Raw genomic sequence first — 24,075 nt, forward strand, 5'->3', positions numbered from 1 at the left:
GGGGATCAGTTATCAGTTTGGCCTGTTTTTCCATAAAACATGTTTCAAATTTGGAGCTCAGATCATCTTTGTGTGGCCCCTTGGAAAATCACCTCAAAATGGCTGCTTCAAATCAAAATGGCCGACTGAATGTGTTTTTTTTTTTTTTTTTTTTTTGTTAGACATGGCTTCTTGAGATTCAAAATATAACCACCACTCACCCGACCCCATGCTTTTTGTGCAATTTGCACAATTCATGTTGCACGTAATGAATATTCTAGTGATGCCAGGCGGGAACGATCCGGAACAGAACCGCCGCTGCCCTCCTTGTGTTCATTTGGAGTTGCCTTGTTCGAGCCTGATGAGCTGAGCGCGGACTTTTTCGACACAATGGTGTCAAACTGAAAAGTGGGCTGTGATGTAGGAGCCGCTCGCTCGCACAAAGAAAGCAAACGGCGCCGCACCTGCCGCATGTGTTCGGAACGTTTGGCAGGGGAAGAAAGCATCTAGGATGGCGGTTGATGACAAATTGTCGCCAGGGTGGTTTAAAAAAAAAAATACATAAAAAAAAAAAAATCACCAAATCATTTTTTTTCTTTTATCATTTCGGACATGAATGGCAAATACAAAGTAAAACTATTCAACTTTCAATTGTTCTGTTTGTGTCTCTGCAGGGAAATTCAGAGGAGTTTTGTTATTCTTCATCCTGGTCCGAGGCAGCAATAGCAACTCTTATTCCGAATAGGTAGAAATTATTTTTATTTTCTTTAAAGTTGAGTGCATGTTTTTATTTCATATGCAGACATTATTTTCTGGTTCTTTAAATGAATTGTAAACACCTGCAATACACAAACGATACTGCAGTGCCCTCTAGTGGAAATGAGCACTTCCTGCATTTGTAATTTGAAACAACCAACCTACCATTTATTTTGTTCTTTTATTTGGGGAAATAATTCTTAGTTGAATTGTTTGTTTATTCTTATTGAATAATTTCTTTATTTTTATACATATTTGATCATATTTGGAGAATTTATTATATATATGTGCTATTTTAAAATTGTATTCTGATGATTTTTTTTTATTAAAATTCATTAATTGACGTATTTTATTTTACTTTACTTTGTACATTTACATCCAAATGAGTTGACAGCCTGTTTTTTTTTTTTAATGTATTAAATTTAGATTTTATTTTTAATGACATTTTTCGAGCCAGTGACTCTACTTTTGCTGTGTCTTGTCCAATCAGGTCCAACCCCTCCCCTGGGCCGTGTTGGTTCCACCTGTGGGTCGTTGAGGTCCATCCGTGTCATCGGGACAGCATGTGGGCACCTGCGTGACCCCAGCCTCGCTTTACGGTAAGTAAGACCAATATATTAAGTACATGTCAGCTCTTGAGTCAAATATTTTGAAACAACTCTCAGCACTCTGTGCAGTGGAGCGACAAGCGTACAACCTTGCCGAAGCTCGCACATGTCACTGCTATGATCTTCCTTGCTTTTTTTAAAAAAGATGAATAATTCTGGTTGACAAGGATATCAATTTAAACATCTACTTAAACGTGTAAAGTATGAATATTAAACACAAGATGACATTTATGCCTTTTGCTTGTTCAGTTTTATAAAAAGGAGTCATTGAAAGCTGTGCATAGCGTTTAAAAGAAATACAAAAAATATTACAAAATTTGAAATAAAAAAAATATATATATAAAATAGTTAAAAATAATTCAAAATATTTGTATTAAAATATGCAAACATTAACAAATATTAAATCAAATATTCTCATTTAATATAGTGCTCGTATTTGGATATTATTATTATTATTTTATTTTTCATTGTTTTAATGCCTGTGCCAACATTGAAATATCACGTTTCATAATCTGACTTCAAAAAAATAACTATGACCCTATTAAGAAAATGCTGCGTATTGGTTCGAATTTCAACATATGATTTTTTTTAAATGAGTTTTTAATCCATTATCGAAACGAACATCCCTCACACTGGGACCCGCCATATTGGGCTCTGCCTAATCTTGTTATCTCATTTGCATATAATAATCATGTAAATCAACAGAGCGCGGCATCAACACTCGCAAGAAGCTTGTGATTTTTGCAGTGTACAATGGAGCTAATAAAAGCTCATCCGAATGGGAACTAACATTGAGAGCAGAGAGGTGAGAGTGTCGTCCACGACGAAGCTGGTCACATGACAGGAAGTACTGCAGCTTGCTTTGCAAGTGACGACACGAGTCTCTTGCCCAATCCACGTCCAGCCTCTGGACTTTAACTCATTTTAGCCACCAGATGGCGCCGTTGGCTCGTGAAACCTTCCCTTAAATGAAACCGTTTGGCACAGTTTGAAAGTACATTGTCCATAAACACACACGACATTTACATTGAAACGTAATTGCATTTAATTTTATTGCAAGCATTATTGTCTAAAAAAATTTAAAAAGTAAATGATTCAAAGAAAGATATTTTAATAGATATATTTCACTTGAAAGATTAAATCATCAAATATTTTTAATCCAATTAAGTTGAAAGTTATGTTTCATGTTCAATAGATGAATTAACATTTGCCAAAGTAAATTAAAATAAAACATTTGTTTTTGTTGTTTTTATAAAATACAATTAAAACTGTTGTGAACATTTAATAATACATTTTGTTAAAAAATTTAAAAATGCATTGTATTAATCTATTCTGGATTAAAAATATAATTATTGTTAATATTATTAATATTATTTTTAATTAACACAGGAAAATACAGATTTTTTAAAAAAATAGAAACATTTTAATCCCATTAATTAAACATATTCAAACATGCAATATGAACCAAAAAAAAGAGAAAAAAAACAAACACATTTTGCTGACTTTTTTTTTTGCAATAAATTCTACTAAATATTAATAATGTAATAAAACCCACAATCACCATTTAAACGTTAAGCATTTCCAGACAACATATATTCAGTCCGCAACTTTAAAGAGACTTACCTGCACTTCAGATCTCTGAATTTCTTTGTGAGATTACCAAAACATTAGAAACAGCTCTCAGAAAGATCTATCACTGCAAAGGTGTTTTATTTTGTTGTTGTTGTTTTTTTGTGGAGCCATTTCCCAACCCTTCCACTAGATGGCAGTCTAGCAATTGAGAATCACCCATCTTTACCTTAGCAACCAAAAAATGTACTTTTCTTTGACGCGCTGATAAAGTACACAATCTATTTGAATGCGCAGTTGACGCATCTGCAGTGTTTTCCACATCATACACGCATGCGATCACACGCACGCGCACACGCGCACCTCCATGCCATCTGTCTGTGCCGTGGCCCATGTCTGCTACACTACGATCAGTTGCGAGCAGGCGAGTGGAAGCACAAGTGTCTCGTGGCTCGGCACTCGTCTTTTCTTAGACCCTCGCGTCCCCCCCCCCCCCTCCATCTTCCTTCCCCGCTGTGCTTTTGCCCCCCCGCTTTCCCGTCTCCCTCTCAATGTGGCAGCGCCTCCAAAAACACAAGACCAAGCCTGTATGTTCATCAAGCAGACAGAGGCTGTGTACCAGTGAGGCGAATGTTGCAAATGGCGCATTTAGAAAGATGACCTTTTTCCTTTTCCGACCTATCCGCACAGACCTTCGTAGGCAGCTTAAGTCATTTGAACACCAGCGCCTTCCTTTTCCGCCGCCTCCAAAAGTGCTTTCTTGAGGCGGCGCGATAAGAAATGGCAGCCATCAGCAGGAGGCGCCAAGCCCAGTTTATTATTATTAATAATCATAATAATCGTAAGAAAGCGTTACTGTGCGCCTTTATAGAAAAAAGTGATATGTGCCAATGACTGGAGATCGGGAAAAGTAAAGTCGCTTGCGGATGTACCGCACTGCGACCGTACCGCTTGGTGGAGTTGGGGCCTCCTCTGTCGGCTTTCCCCTTCGCGCATGGGCACGATCATTCTCTCGCATTGATTGTCAGCCGTGATAATATAATCAGGCGTAAAGCCCGACAAGGCTGGCCGGCCCGATAGATCAGCGCTGCCGACAGCGGCGCTATCCACAGGTCATAAACCCTCACCTTCCCTGTCTGACCCCGCATCAATTTGCCTCCTACCGCTATGAATGCAAATAACAATGCATTTTTGGTGACATGTTTACGGTTATCTCTGTATCTCCCGCCGCCGCCGCCGCTCCGCCGGCTGCCCCTAAATGTGCTGACGGCGCGCGGCTAATGGCGGCCGGCGCTCGACGGTCCTCGCGCGCCCGAATGGCGTCGGTGAGCTCGCCGCGCATGCCTCCTCCTCACCCCCCCCACCCACCCCTCCCCGTCCCAGTCACTTGTGTATGCATTGAACTGATAAGTACCGTGCTTCATTTTCCTCATGGCGAGGCACAGTAAAAAAATAGGGAGTAATAATTGCTTTGGGAGGGGATGGCGGTGTGTGTGTGTGTGTGTGTGGGGGGGGCGTGTGTGTGCGTGTGCGTGCATGTGTGTATGCGAGGACAGCTAAATATGCTTGATTGCCTCCTAAGCTTCATTGCTATGTAATGAAATATGGCTGCTGCAGACTGAGGGCCATCGGTACAATACAGTAATCCCCCGCGTATTTACGCTTCGCTATTTCGCGTTTTTGCTTTTTTGAACCAACCTCGAGCTATTTGTTGAAAAACTCACCAACAATAGATATATTTTTTCGCGCTGTTTGTGAAAGCTGCCATAAGATGCCACCGAAGCATTGTCTCAATAGGAATTGGTGTCAAGGAAGTATTAGTGGTAAATGACATATCGATTAATCGATTATCAAGGTAATCGATAATTTTTTTGAAAATCGATTATTTAGAAACCATTTCCAATTTGAAATTGTCCCCAAAAAATGTCAGCTTCTCGACAGTAAATATCCGACTTCTGTAGTCCTCCTTGAAATGACGCTGATTATCTTTGTGCTGAATCAAAATATCCTATAAATTGATTTTATTTTGGAAAACAATTACCAATATTTTTGCCTATTTTTGTGACATGCTGTGGACCAAACCAGTAACCGAATCATAATTTACACGATCGATTTGAATTTACGTATTCTTTTTTTTAAATACGGAAATTGAATTTTTTTTTTCATCTGATTAATCAGTCAGCCATCAACATAATCAACAGATTAATTGATTATTTAATAATCATTAATGCAATGCAGCAAATTTCGACAATAATCCCGCTCGTGCTAAATTTCTCTGCCCATGACTTGGAGTCTAGGCTGGGTGAAGATCCCCCACTTGGACCAAGCTAAACCAGCTGCAGTTTTAGCACGGATCAGAACCAGCTTCTGAAAAGCAGCGCCCATTCCGTGCTTGGTGAAGTCGTTGAAATATTTGAGTTGGGTCTTGGTCTGCCGCATGCGCCGCTTGTACTGATCGGCTGAGTTGACCGACCCTTAAAAATCAGGTTGAGTTACGTGAGCCAGAAACTTAATATTCAGCGTGCTTGCGTTTCTTTTTTTCTACGCGACTTTCCATCTGCGGATGACATTCACACAGAAAATTGACTCGGAATTAACACTTTGGCCCGGGAATACTAAAATCACCACGTTGGTAATCGTCTCATTTGACTGCCGTTTAGAAAAAAAAACAACAACAACATTTTAAACAATTGCCGAGCCAAATTAAAGCTCACTCAGTGTGGATTAGAAATGAAAAGAACATGTTTCTACTTTTCTATTCAATCAATTGTTTTGCAGCCACAGCGAATTTGTCCGTTTTTTCTGCGACTCTCTGCTAATCACTTATTACAAGATGAGTCTAGAAAAAATGGCCCGAGGAATGAAAAAAAAAAAAATGTAATCACCCCGAGCGAGTCAATAAAAGTCTAATTGCCGGACGGAGAATTTTGCCATTGTATACTTTGCTGCCTCCTTTCTGTACGAAAGCGGAAAGCGATCAAGCGCGTGTCGGCGCTTTGCACAGGTACCTCCTCGCGCTGATGAAGCCATTCATCTCCACGCTCTGTCTCTCTTGTTTACGCAGTTCTCTTTCCTGAGACGTCCGCCACGACATGAGGCCTGCGGCAGGTAAGGACGCCTTTCGCTTCAATTTCATGCCGCGCATCACCTCCTTTTTTTTTTTTAAGGGTTCCACGCGAAGGGGCCAAGTGAAAAATGTCAAGTGATATCAAAGCAAGCGAGTCGAGTCTGGACTACAAGTCGAGTGGGAGTGTGGGGGGGAGGGGGAGGGGTGATTTAGACTACATCTGGCAAAGTGACTGCGAAGGGAGCGGGAGTCTGACTGGCAGTGATGGGACCCGACTGGGACAGCGCAGGGGCCTGGCGAGCCTGATTGATAGAGTGTGATGAGACTGTCATGGAGCAGCGGCGTTGGCAAAATAGGCGGGACGGTCTATGAGTGGCGAGATCGAGCGGGAGAAACGCATTGGAGGACACTTGACGCGTGATGCCGGCGAACGTTTTGAGGGATGGCTCGGATCTTGGATTACATAGAAAAAAAAATTGCAATAAGATATATTTACTCATTTAATGCCATTGACGGCTAATGACGTTAAAGATCTTTTTTAAAATTTTTTAATTTTTATTTATTTATTTTTTTTTTTTTTAGTCAACTGGTCGGTTTTCCGGAGATTGTCAAGATTGTCCTTTGAGTGTTATGTTGCCTGTGTGGACGTGTTTTTCCCAGAATTTGTGCGTGAATAGTCGTTATTTGATGCAATATAACTCCCGAAGCTAATGCTAATTTCCTGTTAGCATTTGAACTGGATCCTCCATTGACGTTAGCATTAGCACTCGCAATGTTTTGGATTGAAATATACAATGTGTGTTTATTGAGTGTTTAGTTTCACGTGAAATTTCAACTGGGGTGACATTAAGCCTCACTGGTGGCGGAATCATAAACGTCACACGCTTGCTATATCGACAAGGTGCATTTAGAGCATTTTCACCACTTTCTGAACTTGTAAAAGCACCACGCTGTTCTGCAAATTAATAAATTTTTTTTTTTTCATTATAACGTTTCAAAGATCCAGAGGAGCCAAATTACGATGAATTAATTAACAATTATATTGCTATTAATTTCCTGTCCCTGCAGTGAATGTACAGTTACACAAATTGGTCAAGTCATTTAAACCCCACCCCCTCCCAAAAAAAAAAAAAAAAAAAAAAGAATTACTTCCTCTCTCAAACCAATTTAACCAACAATTTTGAAGCAGTTCAAGGGCGGCAAGGACGAGTTACTGTATGCTCCCTCTTAAATGTTCCAGTTAAGAGACAAGCAGCATTATTTTGGAGCATCTGGAGACATTTGAAGGAGGATAACATGATAATTGAAATTAAAAATCACTTTTTTCAAGTATTATTTAAAAATGTATAACTGTGAAATTGAACTGGACTTGGCCGTCGATTCGACCACATGTTGAGAATCCCTCCTCTATTATACGATAATGTTCCGACGCTCCTTGTTGGCCGCGCATGCCGCATACACTCAGAGCATCTGTTGGCCACACAGCGTTCCATCTTGCGGACACATGGCATGCTGGCAAGGCCAAAACTGTTGGGAATTCGCCACTTTGTGATTTTTAGACTCAATAACGGACACTGAGTTTTTATGTTTGTCCTTGGCTGAGGGAGGGAGACGTGACTTTTAAAAAAAAAAAATGTTTCTTACCTCCGTTGTTTGGATAAATGAGAACAAATGAACGATGTGAGCAATTCCCATTCGCGGACAAAGATGCCGCGTGTGAAATGCCTGCTCACTTTGGCAGATCAATGCTCCTTTTCGCTGAGTGCACTGCAGGCGAGGTGTTTTTTTTTCCATGTGTGGAGGGGGGTGTGCCGGTGTGTGCGTGGACACATTTGATATTTGCTACGGTTGCCGCCCGTGAGCGCTCGCCGAAGCAAAATAGGCGTACGCTTTGCATAAAGTCAAAAGACGAGCAGTGTGATTCCCGACTCCCACCGGATATGAAACTGTTCAGCCAATGAAATGGACAATATTGGGTCTTTTCAAGCGCCTGCTGCGGCTAAAATGAAGCTCATATGGACACGGGTTGGGGGACACTTGGCGTATATTCTATTCAAGAAGCACAATAGAAAACCGGACGGATTTCTTAAAGGATTGTTATACAACAAATAAAGCCGAGAACATGCGGCATCATTTTCAGGTTTTAAGCCACTACTTATTTTCCCGAACTTTGAACGAGGCGGCTTTTAATTTCATGCGGTTTATTCATGAATTTTCACTGCCGTCAATGGATTTTTTTTTTAAGACATTTCTTGTGCTAATTGTGAATCTTCTCTCATTTTCTTTTCTGTAGCGCATCCGGTTTTCATAATCAGTTATAATATAACAATAATATGTATGATGTGTAATAATATAATAATAAGTAAAAAAAAATATATATATATATATAAATTTTGTAATATATTTTGTGATGTTTATGAATGAAAGCTGAGATTCAATACCAATTTTTTTAAATTCTGAAATGCCAAAGGTATAAATGACAACACTTGGTTAAATCCGTATTGTGCAAGCTTTTATTGGTCGCACTTAAAAACCACAAAAATATCCTTGACCCATGTTTCCGAGCCAAGGCACATTTACAGTAGTTAACATTATTAAAATCTCCGAAAATCCCAAAATGAAAAAAAACGATTGCCTCAGTTTACTAACAACTTTATTCAGTTGTGAAATCTAAGCCAATTTAGTTCACAATTCCGTGAGTGGACGAGCCTTTAATTGTTCTGCATTTGTCTATACATCACTGGTATATGTCAGGGGTGTCTTACATACGGCCCGCGGGCCAAATCAGGCCCGCAAACGGGTTTAATCCAGCCCGAGAAAAGATTTGGTAAAGTATAAAAATAAATATGGCCCAACCGAACGAAAAGCCGCCTCATAATTCACCAAATGGCCGATGTTAGTTGCACTTGACGTGACTTTTTTACTGGTCCGGCCCGCTCAGTAATACATTTTCCTTCATATGGCCCGTGAGCTAAAATGAGTTTTACACCCCTGGTGTAGATAGATCGACAAAAATAGTTTTGTGGTCAATAACTAATAATAGGAAAATTAAGGTGAAATCGTCCGATGTAGACGATCCAGAGCCACATCTTAGCAAAATGGGCTTGTTGGCGATTTTCTACCAGTTTGAAATGTCCCCATTAGAAGCAAAAGATCCAACAAAATCTATAATAAACGTTTCAACCTACCAAGTACCTCTTTGAATTTTTCATTTCGAGCACAATGGACTCAATCTTAGTCGAAAACGCTCAAGTGCAAGCGGACTGCAGATTCTTGTCACATGTCAAAGTGTGAATGATCACACCGCAAGCATTCCCGCTGTGAAACTTCAAAAGTGTCCATTTCCCCGAGCCAGTACAAAGCACCGCGGCGGGCGTTTTGCGCAGTAAACAACGGTAAAAGACAGCCAGCGAGGCGGCAACCACGCATTTCTTCTCCCTTTTTGCGCATTACAGTCGGAGTAAGTGGCCAAAGAGTGTCTGGACGTCAAGTGGAGGAAAAATACGAACACTTGCGAAAAGAAAGAAAGGAAAAAAAAAAAGTCGATTGCATTTTGGCAGACACATAATAACAGCTGTTAAATGCGGGTGAAGTGCGGTGAGCTTGAGCGTCTGGAACAAACAGAGCTGACAAGATAGGCAGGCAAAACGACGACTGCTGTTGCATCACCTGCTGCGGTCTGCTCACACAATAAGAGCTTGCACTCACAAATAACAAACGGGTCAAGAACAACAACCTCTGAGTGCGGGGGGGCATGCAAAAAAAAAAAAAAAAATCGAGCGGTTTCCAATTCAATGACACAATGCAGCTAAACAAATGAAAGTGCTTTGATGAGGCTCAACTGACGCCTGCAATGAAAAAAGGCAGAAGTGGAAATTGGATTTACTTTTTGGAAATCTTCATCAGGGATTTACATGTTATATAAATTGATAGTAATTCTGTAAAACTAGTTCAATATATCATCACCAAAATCAAAATGTTAAAAAAAAAGCTAAATAATTGATGCGGATTACATTCAATTAAAAAAAAAAAAAAATCACAATAAATAAATTCTGTATATTTCTGGACTATAAGGTGCACCTGTATATAAGCCGCAGCAACTCTTTTTGGAAAAAAAAAAAAAAATATATATATATATATAAGCCCCAGTTTTCTATGTTGAAAAAAAAAAAGATTCTTCAAACAGTGCCTTTTAACACGGCAACAACTTTGCTCATTAAAACAGAACCGACCCAAAAGAAAAAAAAAAAATCAAGATTTATTTATCCTATTTTCTGAACTATAGAGCGCCCCTAGTGGTGAAAGAAAAATCCACAGAAAAGCCGCACCGTTGTATTAGCCACCTGATTCAAAATCTAGGAAAAAAATTAGCAGCTTATCGTCCGGAAAATACGGTATATAAGTCTGATTTTTCAGTGTAAGTCTCTTTTTACCAGATTACACGCACATTAATATGCAGGTCGACAGGGGACCTAACATGGAGCCTTGTGGCACTCCCCCGGTTGCATACAGTAGCCTGAAAATTTGCAGCACTCACCTGCGTTAGCTTGTTCCTCTTCACACTCAAAACGGAATCAAGGATAATTATGTCACTAAAATGTAATCGTGCAGTTTATTTCGCAGATTGTGATTTGATTCTAAAATGAAACGCAGGAGCACAGAAAAGCGTCAGGGACTTTTGCATCCCCAATTGGATTTTGAGCTAAAAACTCTCCCATTCTAATGCTTTGGCCTGACTCCTAATAAACAACAGGAAGAAGTGGGCTTAATAAAATGACGAGAAGCTGTGAAATGTGATTCCGAGAGGCCCGGAACGACCGACGAATCAGCTGTCTCGGAGCTGTGCTTTTTCATTCGGATGTTCTCATTTGTATCCGCACCTGTGTCATTCACAGCCTTACGTCTTAACCTAATTTCATGGTCTGCGGGTCTGGATGGATGACTCTGCCGCCGCTTGTACGCTGAGGGGAGGGGAGCGAGCGAGACAGCACCATGACCGTGTGCAGGTGTGCACAGAAATGATCGCGAGGACTAAAAGAAACGGGGAAAAGAAAAAAAAAATGAACGTGCCGCTGCAATAGCATCGAATTGTTCTGCCTGCCGGATATTAACCTTTTCTCTTCTCAAAATACATCGAGCTCCTCCGAATGGCGGATCAGAAGAACGATCAGAGGTGGAAGCCATTTTTTTTTACGGGAAGCAAGTGTTATTGTAATACGTGAGCTGAAAGGTGCATGAACCGCTTTTAACACCTGCAGTGGACCTTTAAAAATCTCATTAAAAGCGACTCAAATGGATTCGGGTATCACTTGTGTGAATGGGCTCAATTTGCTGCCAATTATATTGGAAAGGCGAAAAAAAAAAACCTTATGCCAACCACGTCATACGATAGCGTATACGCAGACAATGTAGAACAACGGATATTAGTAATATTAGTGCCGCACTGACGAGCTCCGACAAGATTTGAGATTTGAGGCAGGAAACATCCCGCTGCCATATCTTTGGCTTCTGCAACGAGGCAAGCGCTGATTGGTGCTTACGTTGAATTCATAACACCTTCATGCAGGTGTGGGCAAACCACGGCCCGGGGGCCGTACGCGGCCCGTTAAACGTTTTAATCCGGCCCGCTAAACTTGAAATAAAATGAAATGAATAAACCTTGATTATTTTTGATTTTCTAAATACTCTGGCGTGTCAAAGACAGATATTTAGTTTTAATGCTTTTGTTCATTTTTATTTAAAATGAAATGTTTTTGGGTTTTTTTTCTCCGATGAGGTGAGGTGACCAAAACCCATCTGCTCCTGGTCCGGCCCTTCTGTCAAATTTTTTATCCCAATGTGGCCCACCAATCAAAAAGTTTGCCCACCCCTGCCTTAATGGGAGTTAAGCCGTCAAGCTGTCTTATCCTGCCCCCTGGTGGCCATGGGGGGGAAAGACCAAAAGGAGCCGTTTTCAATTGATATATTGTGAACAAATAGTTGAATTCTTTTCATTTACTGAATTTATCCGACGTAACCATTTCTGGGGTGCTACTTGCCTCATTCAAATACAATTTGTTGTGATTTTTTTTTTAGCGCCAGAACGGATTAATGGCCTTTTCTTTCATTCCAATGCAAAAGAATGATTTGAGATACAACCTTTTGGCGGAACCAATTAAACTCGTATGTCTCTATCTAAGGATTGTATTTTGTTCAGACCAGAGGGAAAAAGTTGCTTCATTGCCCCGTAATATAAAATACTGTGCACGATATTAAAGCCATTATGAATATGCTAATATTCCCCTTTTTTAAATGCAGACTCTTTTTTTTTTCCCCCTCAATCTAATGATTGAGGAACCACTTATGCAGATATGTAATTACTGTTATATTAATGCTATCTCGCGCTCTGTTGCCTGGTGACAGATGACATCCAAAATAGATGCCTCCTATGTCGGGCTTCAATGACCACGAACGCCAAGCATGTGACGGCTTGAATTAGCCCATTGTGGAAAAGCCACATGGGCACGTTCACCTTGGCTGAAGACCTCCAAACATTCAGACCACAAGCGCAAGTGTGGAGCATGCGGTAATTTCCTCCCCAAAAGACGTAAATACACTCGAGAGGTTAGGTGAAACACGGTTCAGAGATTGTTTGTTTGATTGATTGATTGAAAGGTAAAAGATACAAAAAAAGATTTTTTTTTTTTCCTAGCAATTTGGTTTCTGACCAAAAAGCGGAGAAAATTTGGGTTGGTAAATAGAAACTTTTTTGGGTGACGCCTCAAACTATAAAACACAACCGAAAATGTATGTTAATTTCCGTGCAGATAGTCTACTCATTAAAATTTGCGACGACTCACTACACGGCTCGAACTGAACGCCAGCGACTCAATTCACCATGGTGGCATTTCTTTCCCACTTGATCAGCTGGAATTCACCACCGAATCTTTAGATGAGCTTTTGTAAAGCGCTTTTGGCACCGGATACAAGCGCTATATGAATTTAGACCCGTGGCGGGCTGTCAAGGCCTGCAAGGCCTTCTCTGCTGGCCTAACATAACAAAGAAATCATTCTCATATTCTTCACATTGATGTCATGTTATATCCTAGTGTTGATTTTTTTTTTGGTTAGTTTTTATCCAATCAGAATTCAGCTATCTTGTGTTGCCGGGCAGATTTGTCCATTGTTTGTCCAGCCGTGGTGTCATAAATGATGGTATTCTGCGGTTTACTTCGCCGAAGGCCAACGTGTGAAATGTGCCTCGGTCCTGTCAACTGTCAAAGTCTCTGTTCCGACTTCAAAACTCAACCGAGTTAATTTTCATATTGAAAGAGTTTAGTCTCAGATTGAATTAGTTAATTTTCTTCCGCATTTCTTTCTTGTCAAGCTGCCGGCGCCGCCGTAAAGCACAGAAACCACGGGCGCTTTAATGTCAGCACTCCGTCTTGGTTGTTAACAAGCCGTGGCGAGTGCGGCGGAAGCGACTCGACTCTCCCCGCCCGTCCCACGAGTGCACTGCCGTCACCGATCGTGCTATTAATTAGTGTTTGTAAACAATGCACTTTGCGGAGATTATCGCACGTGCTCAGCATCCGCCGCGCGCTAATTCTCGCCAGTGATTAAGCAGTGAGGCAAAGACAGCTGCTCAAGATGAGTTCATTGGCATGTTTAATGAATTGCGCTTGAGAAAATGATTCAATCATTACTTTGATGAATTCTCCACGTGCCGGAAAATGCGTCAAACGTCTGCTGGGTGTCAATAGCGGTGCAAGTCGGCGGAATGAGGCGAAAGGTTTTTTTTTTGTTTTTTTTTAGATTTAGCAGGAAATAATGCGGCTATTTATTATTCTGACCGTGTGGTTGGCTATCATTAAGGCAATGCTCGCTAAGCAGGAAAAGCGCAGCAAGATTGGGTCAGTCAAATATTTTGATGAACACTCTGGCACTCTTAACGCTTTCAATGTCAGCCGTTTTAAAAAAGAGAAAAATTACCGTATTTTCCGGACTATAAGCTGCTACTTTTTTCCTTGATTTTGAACCATGCTGCTTATACAACAGTGCGGCTTTTCTGTGGATTTATTTTTCTTTCACCACTAGGGGCGCTCTATAGTTCAGAAAATGTGCTAAATAAATTTCGATTTTTTTCTTTTTTTTTTTTTCTCTCGGGTCTGTCCTGCTTTAATTCACAAAGTTGTTGCCGTGTTAAAAGTCACAGTTTTAACAATCTATGTACCTTTATGAGCATTCACCAAATTGTTCTGTACATGCAGTAAACAACACATTTTTTTCAACATAGAAAACTGCGGCTTATAGCCTATATTTTTGTTATTTTGTATTTTTTCCAAAAATACTTGCTGCAGCTTATATGAGGTGTGCCTTATAGTCCAGAAAATACGGTAACTTACAGTCAATTTAGAGTATTCTGACTGATCTTTCAAGGGCTCACCCAATTTTGTGTGTTTGGTAAACACAAACAACTAAATGAAATATTTGATTTTGTTCTTTTAATCACAAAAATAAATATTTCTAACTTATTCCAAATTGGGGGAATCACCCGTATAACGCAGGTTGTTTTTGTGAAAAGATATATTTTATGCACAACAGACTTTGATGCTCTAATAATTTATGCCTTAGTGATGCCGTAAATATTTGAACAGTCTTTCTTCTCCAAAACATCAACAGCAACAATGAAAAGTTTTTGATGGCAAAATAATTTGACAATAACCGTTACAAATATTCACTCTTGCGACAATTTTACATTTGACAAAACTTTACAAACTTAATTTCCATGCTATTTAATTTTACATTGGACAAAGTTTACATTCTATATTTAATCAGTAGTAGTAGTAGTACTTAGTAGCGTGTGCGTGCACGTATGCATGTGCATTACGTCTTTTGTGACACTCTCGGTGGTTGATTTAACATGAAAAACATTTTAATCGGTCACAAGCAGCTTGGGCGCAATTAAAATTCCGAAGATCTGCAAAGTTCATAAGCTTTTGCGTTCCATGATATGCGTTGATCTCATCTAAAAGATTTGCCATTTTCTTGCATGAATTAATTAATTAATTTATTTATTTATTTTTTAACTTTCCCAGCTTAATGACCAAATCAGAGCTGGCCAAGACCATTTCCACCGCTGGCGCTCCTCGTTAAGGTTCCCGTTGATAATATTTGATGTCAACGGCCCTCAAAGAGTTAAATTTCTCCCTCGCCCCCCTCAGACACGCGGGCGAGTGGCAAACATCTAACGGAAGGAAAGCCAAGGCAAAAATCATTTGTGAGAGATCTTGTCAAACCGATTAATCCCCCCCCCCCACCCTGAGCCTCCGGGTTCTGGAGCCTTTTTCTGTCATGCTGCTTTGCCGGGCTCCCTCTTGATAATACCCCAAAGATAAAATTAATTGTGCAGGGAGATGTGGGATGGGGAGTATCCAAAAGGACCTTGAGCAACGCGTGAAACGCTCTCTCATTCTCACTCGCTCTCTCTGCAAATGAAAACACGAAAACCGTGAAGGCGTCAAAAGCGTGACACATTGCAGGGCGGTCGTCATCGACGTTTGCGGACCTTTCCGAGTCTTCTTCGCCACCAGAGAGAGAGGCGGGATGAGCGGTGGCTCATTTGCATGAGACAAGACCTCTTTCCCCCCCAAAAAAACGCCAATTTTTCCCGACGGCTTGCGAAACGAGAGCGTCAAGACGAGGTAGAAGCTAATCGCAGCGCCCTGTGGGGCCATTAGGAGTTAAAACTGAGGGCTTCCGTTAAGCGAGCTCTGCTAATCGCGACGCTTTGAAGCCAAAGCGGCTGACGGCATAATCATAAAGTCGCCGAGGGCCGTGTCAAACATCGGCCTGAAAGCAGATGACTTTTCGGCAAGTGGCGGCGCAAACAACGGACAAAACAATAATTAACCTGCCGCCCTCTGCAGCTTTCTGGCTCGCCAGCATTTCGGATATAAAAAGAAGAAAAAAAAAAAAAATCCAGTGCAAAGCTCTCCATTGACACTCGCTACATCACTCACTGTGAAATACCTGCGAGGGATCAAGGCGGCGGGGATAATGGCTCGGGAGAGGATGCGCTTTGCTGCCCCGTGACGGACATTTCCAATTAGACGGGGTAAATAAATAGTGACTCATCCTATTCTGTGATTCATCAGTCTATCGTGCCTTAAATCAGATCGCGGATTTGGAATCGTCACTTGTGCTGGTGGTGTTCTTGCACAGGGGTGGGCAAACTTTGTTGATTGGTGGGCCGGACCAGGTGCAGATGCATGGAGTGTTTTGGTGAAAAATTTAATTTTCAATGAAAATGAACAAAAGTGTTTAGAAAATAAAATATTCACAAGGTTTATTCATTAAATTTTTTTCAAGTTTGGCGGGCCGGATTAAAACGTTTAACGGGCCGCATGTGGCCCCCGGGCCGCAGTTTGCTCACACCTGTTCTTCCATCACAATTACACTTGGGAACACATTTTTTTGTTTTAAGTCGAACCTGACAGCTTTTTTAAAAATAATTTTGGGGTACTGAATCCAATATATGGCAGGTGCCAGAGTCCGGTCCTCAGGAGCCCCCCATCCAAATTGTCTTCGGAATCTCCCTATTCCCGATTCAGATGATCAGCTCATTAGCAACGTTTGCAAAAGCCTTGATAACGATCCTGATGATCTGAATCAGGTGTGTGTTGCAGTGAGGATGCATCTAATCTGATCGGGGATCTCGAGGACCGGACTTGGGCGCGCATCTGATCGATAGCATCCCCATTTTCGTAAGAAATATGAAGTAAATGTGTATGGATGTCAATAAAACAGTAAGAACAACATAAAATGAAATCATTTTTACAGCGGTACGCCCATTTTTTACGAGGTCAGGAAAGAGGCAGCACGAATCCTCTTAATTCCTCGTATGATCGCGTTTTGTTTGCAGATATTGATCGTACTGACCGATTGGGAGCTGCACGCACCTCTCACCGCATTGTCTCAATTGTGACGGCGCAAACAATTTTGCCCCGTAGATGTTGGCGGGTACAATCGTAATAAGATGCAAGTCCGACTATAGCTAATCAGTGGAATTTTTCTTATCTGCAAAGCTGTGGAGAAAAAAAATTATTTTGCTTAAAAAAAATAAATAAATAAATAAAAAAATGACTGCAATTTTGGATTCTGCATGCCGGTTTTAGTTTTAATCAACATAAAAATGTAACAATATTTTTATCTTGGAATTATTTTTTGTGCACCCACTCGCTTTGTGACGACGAGAGCGCTTACGGTAAAAAAAAACGAAGAAAAAAGTTTAACGCTAATGGAAACAACATGGCCGTCTTGGTAAAGTTTAAAAAAAAAAATTTAAAAAAAGTAGAATATATGATCTTGGTTTTTTTGTTTTTTTTCTCGTGCCTGTAGCTAGCCGTGTTGTACATCTCTCGATGTCCTCAGACTTCAACAATCATTTTCGCGGCCTCAGAAACGCTCGAAACGTATTCGGCGTGAACCGAGCATAACACTGCTGCAAAATCGAAACATCATTTGGAGTCCCAACACCAACCTCGTCCCGTGGCCCTCCACATCTAGTCTCCACTTTGACAAGTTTTACTTTCACCGCAACAAAAGGCCTTTTTTAAATCTGTCACACTTTAGTCACACAATATGTTGATGTATGAATATAATTGTCTATCATCAAATTAAAAAGTCCGCATTGCACGAAAAAAAAAAAAAAAAAACTCGCATTACCTGAGCGAGCTCATCCTTGAAGTCCTTCTTGAAGATCTGGCAAGCGAGTCATCTCAGCGCTTTAACTGTAATTGAGAAGAACATCAAACCCCGTTCGATATTTGACCATTTTGTCTGCTTTAATGCGCAAATCCTTTCGATGAAAAGCATCGGTGGCGTCACGCTCCCCTTCATCTCGACCGCATACTCCTGTGCTGACGCTGACAGCGGCGCGATATATACAGTAATAGCGCCCGCCTCTTGCTGTTGTAACGTTCGGTTGTGAGCATTCATCGCCGTAAAAATGGCGAAAACCTTGAGCAGTTTTTGGTATAAAAACTCGTCGCTTCCTGATTCAAGTCGGCATGATTGAAGGTGTTTGAGTGAATTGTGCGAAAAGACAAGCGGGGTGATACATGAAAGAGTTTGTGCTTTTGAAAATAAATAAATACAGAAATAATGAATTCAACTAAATTAAAAAAAACAAACATTATTTCCGTATTTTTCGGACAATAAGCCGCTATTTTTTTCCTCGATTTTGAACCGTACAGCAAATACAAGGGTGTGGCTTATCTGTGGATTTTTCTTTCACCAGTAGGGGCGCTCTACATTTCAGAAAATACGTTAAATAAATCTTGATTTTTTTTTTTCTCTTGGGTCTGTTCTGTTTTAACTCATTTAATACCATTGACGGCTTAAGACGTCTTTTTTTTTTTTTTTTTAACTCGGCTGGTAGTAAATGACTTAATGAGCAAAGTTGTTGCCGTGTTAAAAGGCACTGTTTTAACAATCTATTTCCGTACCTTTATGTACTTTTATGTTTTAAAATTGTTCTATATATGCAGTAAACAACAATTTTTTTTTTTCAAAATCGAAAACTGCGGCTTGTAGTCTGGTGTGGCTTTATTTATTTATTTATTTATTTATTCACTTATTTGGTCATTTATTTATTTATTTATTCATTTTGAAAGGAGCAACTGCGGCTTATATTTGGATGTGGCTTATAGTCCGGAAATTACAGTACTCATTTTTGGTTGGCCCTGGAAATCTCATCCCCCAAATTTTTTTTTATTGGTGGCGGCGGCGAGGATGGGAGGGTCTCAGCGGCTAAGGCTCCCAACCCACATCAGGCACAGCTGGTTGCGAAAGAGCGCAGGTGTAACAAACAAGTCGCCTCTGGCCTTTAAAGCTCGCCCATGTGCTAATGATTGGAACCCGCCTCGCCGGGTCGCTCCATCCCAAAAATCCAACCAAATGTGCTCCTTCTGTGTCACAATGCACCCGGAGCCAACCAGCGCGCCGTTGCAATCAGCCAGACACAGCTGGCTACCTGCACCTCTGTAGATTAGTTCCTGTATTGCCTTTTTCAATTAACTCCAGCCAACATTATCACAACGCAGCATCGTGATTGTGAATAACTTCCAAGGGGGGGAAAAAAAAAATAGCCCCCTTTATTTTTTTTGTGTGTGTAAATAAAGTGACGTGACTCATTAATGTGATGAATGGCTGTGCAATTCCCTCAGAAGCCCCACTTCAAGCCTCCCTCCCGTGGGCTAATTCCGGGGGAAAGAAAAAGCGCCTCAAAGTGCTGAAGCAAGCAAGGCCGCCAGCCAAACGCTCGCTCTTTTCAACTGTTGACGCTCCCAAGGACCCGTCTCGCAGTTACAGTAACATCAAATCATTGAAGTTCACCCCGGCCACTGCCACTCGCTATTGTAGAGAGATGATGTTGAGGCGGCAATAGGGTGGGGAGGGGTGAGGGGGAAAAAAAAAAAAGGTCATCGGCAGACGTGAAGGCTAAATAAGCGCTATTATTGTCTTCGGAATGCACAGGATCAACGCCGACGGATCTCCCGGGAGACGACAAAGACCCCGGATCGTAAAAGGACTGAACAAATAAAATGTCAAAATGTGCGACTTTCTGCGAGCAATTTAATGTTGCAACCATCCAATTGAATATGTCGACCAACTTGACTACTATTCAGCTTAACATGACGCAAAACGTACGGAATATGTAGAGCGGCCACTAGCTGGCAATTCTAGGGAAATGTAGTAAAAGAAAGAAAAAAAACCACACACAACTCTCAGAAACAACTTTAAAAAGAAAGAAGTTAAAAAAATTGGAAAATTCACAGAAATAAATAATTCATACAATAATGAAAAAAAAATACTTAGAACAGTGGTCCTCAATCCTGTTCCTCGAGGGCCGTTGACCTCTCTGTTTTCCAACTCTCCCCGCTGCAACACACCTGATTCAAATGATCATCAGCACGATCTGCTGAATCCAAAAAACGATCCTGATCATTTCAATTAAGTGTGTTGCAGCACGGAGAAATGGAAAAGGGTCAGGACACCAGCCCTTGAGGAACAGGATTGAGGACCACTGTTCTCAAGAGTATTGTTCTTTTTTTTTTATTTTTTATTATTGTATGAATCATTTATTTTGAGGAACGGGATTGAAGACGTCTGATTCAAAACGACGGAAAGAACCTACACTCTGTAGAACCGTGCTCAACAATTTCTACAAGTGGAACGATAAAACACAAAATGAACACAATTATAAACCACTCTTATGATTATGAAAAGCAAGTCTCAGGACAAATGAACTGCTATACTGGTGTAAAATAAATTAGAGAACATGCGGGGAAAAAAACCAAATATGCGAGCAATGAATGTAAATAATAATAAAATGAATTTACTTTTTGACGTCTATACCCGTCAATGGCAGTGAATGCGTTAAAGACGAATGACGAGCCAGATGTGGAACAATGGTGTAGATTTGACCTTGAGGGACATTCACACTCTTGAGTTGATTTTAAATGCCGGCATCCTTGGCAAAGAAATGTGTCCCTTCTTTCGGAAGGTCAAACAGTACAAGTGACGTGTGAAACGGCCTCGGTGTCTTTGCCGGCTGGTGTTTTCACAATGAGGCTCAAGTTGAAGTGGCACTTCAGTTCACTCGATTTTTAGTCAAAAGCACCGCAGAGAGTGGCAAGTCCTTGTAAGTAACGGGGGGGGGGCGGTTTTATGAAGAACCAAATCTGAATTCAATGTCTGGTCTTGCGTTTTAGCCGCGAGTGCCCAAGTTGCTTGTCCCACCGTCTCCGAACCGTTACGGACCGTGACCATCCGGAAATACTTGAAAGCACCTCCGGGTTTGCCTCGGCAAACTAGGCCACACCGTATTCCCACTTCTTACCTTTGCCAATTTGCTCCTGGGAGCCCCAGAGCACCTTGTCTTTATTACGGGAGTTCCTCATTGATCAATCACTGTCAGAGAAGAGAAGGCTGCTCTGTAATTGCTCTGTGTTCTAATCATGAGTGACACCCTTTCCCTATCCTCTGTCGCAGGTCTCAGCAGAGAGAATGTTCATTGACTTTCACAGCGAACACCTCAAGGTAGGCTTTTTTTTTTTTTTATGCACACTATTTCATGGCGTTATCTTTACAGCAAAATGGTCTTTCAGTGCAGCTTAGTTAAGACAGAAGAGGTCGAGTAGAAGCCCGAAATCGAAGGGCATAGGAATTTTATGTGTGTGGGGGTGGTGGGTGTGTGTGTATATAAATTATTATTATAAATTAAATTACATATATATTATAAAATTATAAAAATTACGTAATTAATTCCGATGAATCATATATATATATGTATATATATATATATATATTATAAAATTATAAAAATTCTGTAATTAATTCCAATTTATCAAATTTTTTAACTACTATTTATTTATTTTTTTGGGTGAAGCTTGTAACAGGTATTTTCATGATTAATATCTTGGAATTAACGTAAAATCATCAAATACAAAGTATATTTCATTCTAATGGCTTTTTATATTTGATATATTTTATAATATTGATACTTGAATCCAATCTAAATAAAGTCATCTAACAACTGGTTAATGATGGGCGGGGGCTATTTTTGCTGTTCCTTTCAGTTCTTGCTTGTTAGCATGTGCCGCCGGTCCTGAACACAAAATCTGACATGGCATGATTCCGACTTGTCTCGGAAAAAGGTGCAATTGTAAAGCCGTCCATGTTGAAGTCAAAGCCCAACCACAATGCTAAAACACCCTGATATGCAAATGCAGCGCTGCATTTCATGCAAATGTCCAACACCGCCGATTTGCCAATGTCATTTATGCGCCGGCGAGAGAACAAGCCTCCGCCATGTTTTATTCCGCTCACAATCCGAAGACGAGAAGGTCGCGTCCACGCGACATGATTGTTTTATTCAACTTTGAGGGATTAATGCTGATGCCGCACTTTTAAAACACTCCACCCTGGGAAAAAAAATTGTGGGAAGGTTCTCCAATTTTTTTTTTTTTTTCAGAACCTCTGGCCGACGTGTGTTTCCCCAAGAGATCGCATTCGGCCTTGGCATTTACCGAGACTGCGATGTCATTGTCTGCGTAACTGGAAAGGATTATGTTCAGCGAGAGGGAGGGAGGGGGGGGGCAAAGTTTTTAAATTTAAAATGTAATCAGTATAATCACCAGAAGCAATCAGTTCCTCTTCATTTCACCTGATCGAGCCCCCCCCCCCCCGTTCCACCCCCTCCCTTTTCTCACCCCATGCTTAAACGAGCCCGTTAAAAGACAGAGCATCTTATCACTACCCCGGATTAAGCCTTGACTTTGATTAACATCTGCACAAGTTTTTCAAATATCAAAGTTGCCGATTATGTTTAAGGATGGGGACACAGCGGGATTTGTGTTTCGATCGCAAAGACATCAAAAGTTCATGTGATTTTGGTCAAGCAACGGAGGACCAATCAACTTTCCAATGCCGCAATCTGGTGTTTTTTTCGCACGGTTCATAAACGACAGAAAGTGCACTTGACGCTTCGTCCTGCTTGCATTCGAGATAATTTCGATAAGCAATGCTGACAGTGCAGGCGAGGCAATCGACTCCGAGGCTTAATGATTCAAATAATTGGTCAACATCGGGACACAGCAAAGCGCAGTCGGCGTCCGCCGAGTCGGCACACTTTTGGAATGTCAATTTCGAGCCATGACGAACTGCACTTTGCAAATCTCCTCGTGAAAAAGGCCCGGTGTTTTTTTTTTTGTTTTTGTGACGCAGGTAGTTTGTGTTAGTGAAAACGAAGCTTCAAATTTGCTTCATGAACCAGTTGTTGTATTTTTGAGACTTCTAGATGGCGCTGTTGCTTTAAATAAAGGCTTTAAAAAATGGCAAGTCAGTCCAATGTTGAACAGTGAGTGCCATCTAGAGGAGTCCAAAAATACTACAACTGCTTCATGAAGCAGATTTGAAGCTTCATTTGCCCATCACTAGTTTGTGTGCGTTTCCGGAAGCGAGGCTATCGTGGCCGGTATTTAAACACCGAGTCGGTCAGTGTCGAGACGGCTTAATGACACGGCGTGTAATGACTTTGCCATAAAGGGAATTAAATGTCTAAACGCTGCGGGGATCGGCGTCGGCTTGAATTGAAATCAATGGGATGCATGGTCGGATCGCGATGGTGTTTAGCCACTTGTTTTAAAGCCAGCACTTTTGCTATCGATGTTGTCGCTCAATCGGCGGGACCGAGAGCTCGTTCTTTTGGAGCCCCGACGACGAATTGATCGGCAAATGGCATGCTTACTTTGTGCTTTCGCGCCTCGCCTTGCATTTCTTCTCCTGCCAGAAGCCGTTAAGCGACAGAAAGCCAAGGCCGTTAATGTCAAAGCTAAACACGAACGCAGCTGCTTCGAATTCAACATTCCGTCTTTTCGTTTATGATAGCACCGGACCTGGCGCGTCCACCCACCAACAATTTCTCCTCTAATTTGAGGTTATTCAAGCGATTCTCTAGATTATGATCCGTTATAACGGCAATTTTGCGTGCTGGAGCCTATCCCGGCTGTCTTCGGGCAGTAGGTGGGGTACACCCCAAACTGGTTGTCAGCCAAACAACAATCCATGCTGATACTCACTCCTGGGTCTATTTAGAGCAGGGGTGGGCAAACTTTTTGATTGGCGGCCCACAATGGGTTCTAAAATTTGACAGAGGGGGCGGACCCGGAGCAGATGGATGGAGTGTTTTGGTCACCTCACCTCATCGGAGAAAAAAAAATACATTTAATTTGAAATGAAAGTGTACAAAAGCGTTACAAGAATATTTGTATTTTGAAAAACCACAGTATTTAGAAAATAAAACATTAACATTTTATTATTATATTATTTAATTTTTTTCAAGTTGGGTAGGCCGGATTAAAACGTTGAACGGGCCGCATGTGGCCCCCGGGCCGTAGTTTGCCCACACCTGGTTTAGAGTGTTCAATCAACCCGCCATGCATGTTTTTGGAATGTGGGAGGAAACCGGAATACCCGGAGAAAAGCCACGCCGGCTCGGGGAGAACATGCAAACTCCACACAAGTCGGGATCGAACGCCGAACCTCTGAACT

At 41.1% G+C, this 24,075-nt stretch overlaps 1 protein-coding gene across 36 annotated transcripts in view; it reads left to right on the forward strand.

The window, feature by feature from the left end:
- The window catches only part of LOC148338887 (receptor-type tyrosine-protein phosphatase delta-like), a 269,563-nt gene that overhangs the window by 98,712 nt on the left and 146,776 nt on the right, over positions 1-24,075 (forward strand). For all 36 annotated transcript variants that reach the window (XM_088293384.1, XM_088293387.1, XM_088293394.1 and 33 more), the window contains 4 exons: positions 654-724; positions 1,226-1,334; positions 5,977-6,020; positions 21,016-21,063. The gene's annotated coding sequence lies outside the window, so the exon portion shown is untranslated. The remainder of the gene's footprint in view (positions 1-653; positions 725-1,225; positions 1,335-5,976; positions 6,021-21,015; positions 21,064-24,075) is intronic.

Source organism: Idiotropiscis lumnitzeri, chromosome 4, assembly GCF_059441095.1.
Source record: "Idiotropiscis lumnitzeri isolate Australia: NSW breed Sydney's pygmy pipehorse chromosome 4, RoL_Ilum_1.0, whole genome shotgun sequence".
Classification (NCBI taxonomy): domain Eukaryota; kingdom Metazoa; phylum Chordata; class Actinopteri; order Syngnathiformes; family Syngnathidae; genus Idiotropiscis; species Idiotropiscis lumnitzeri.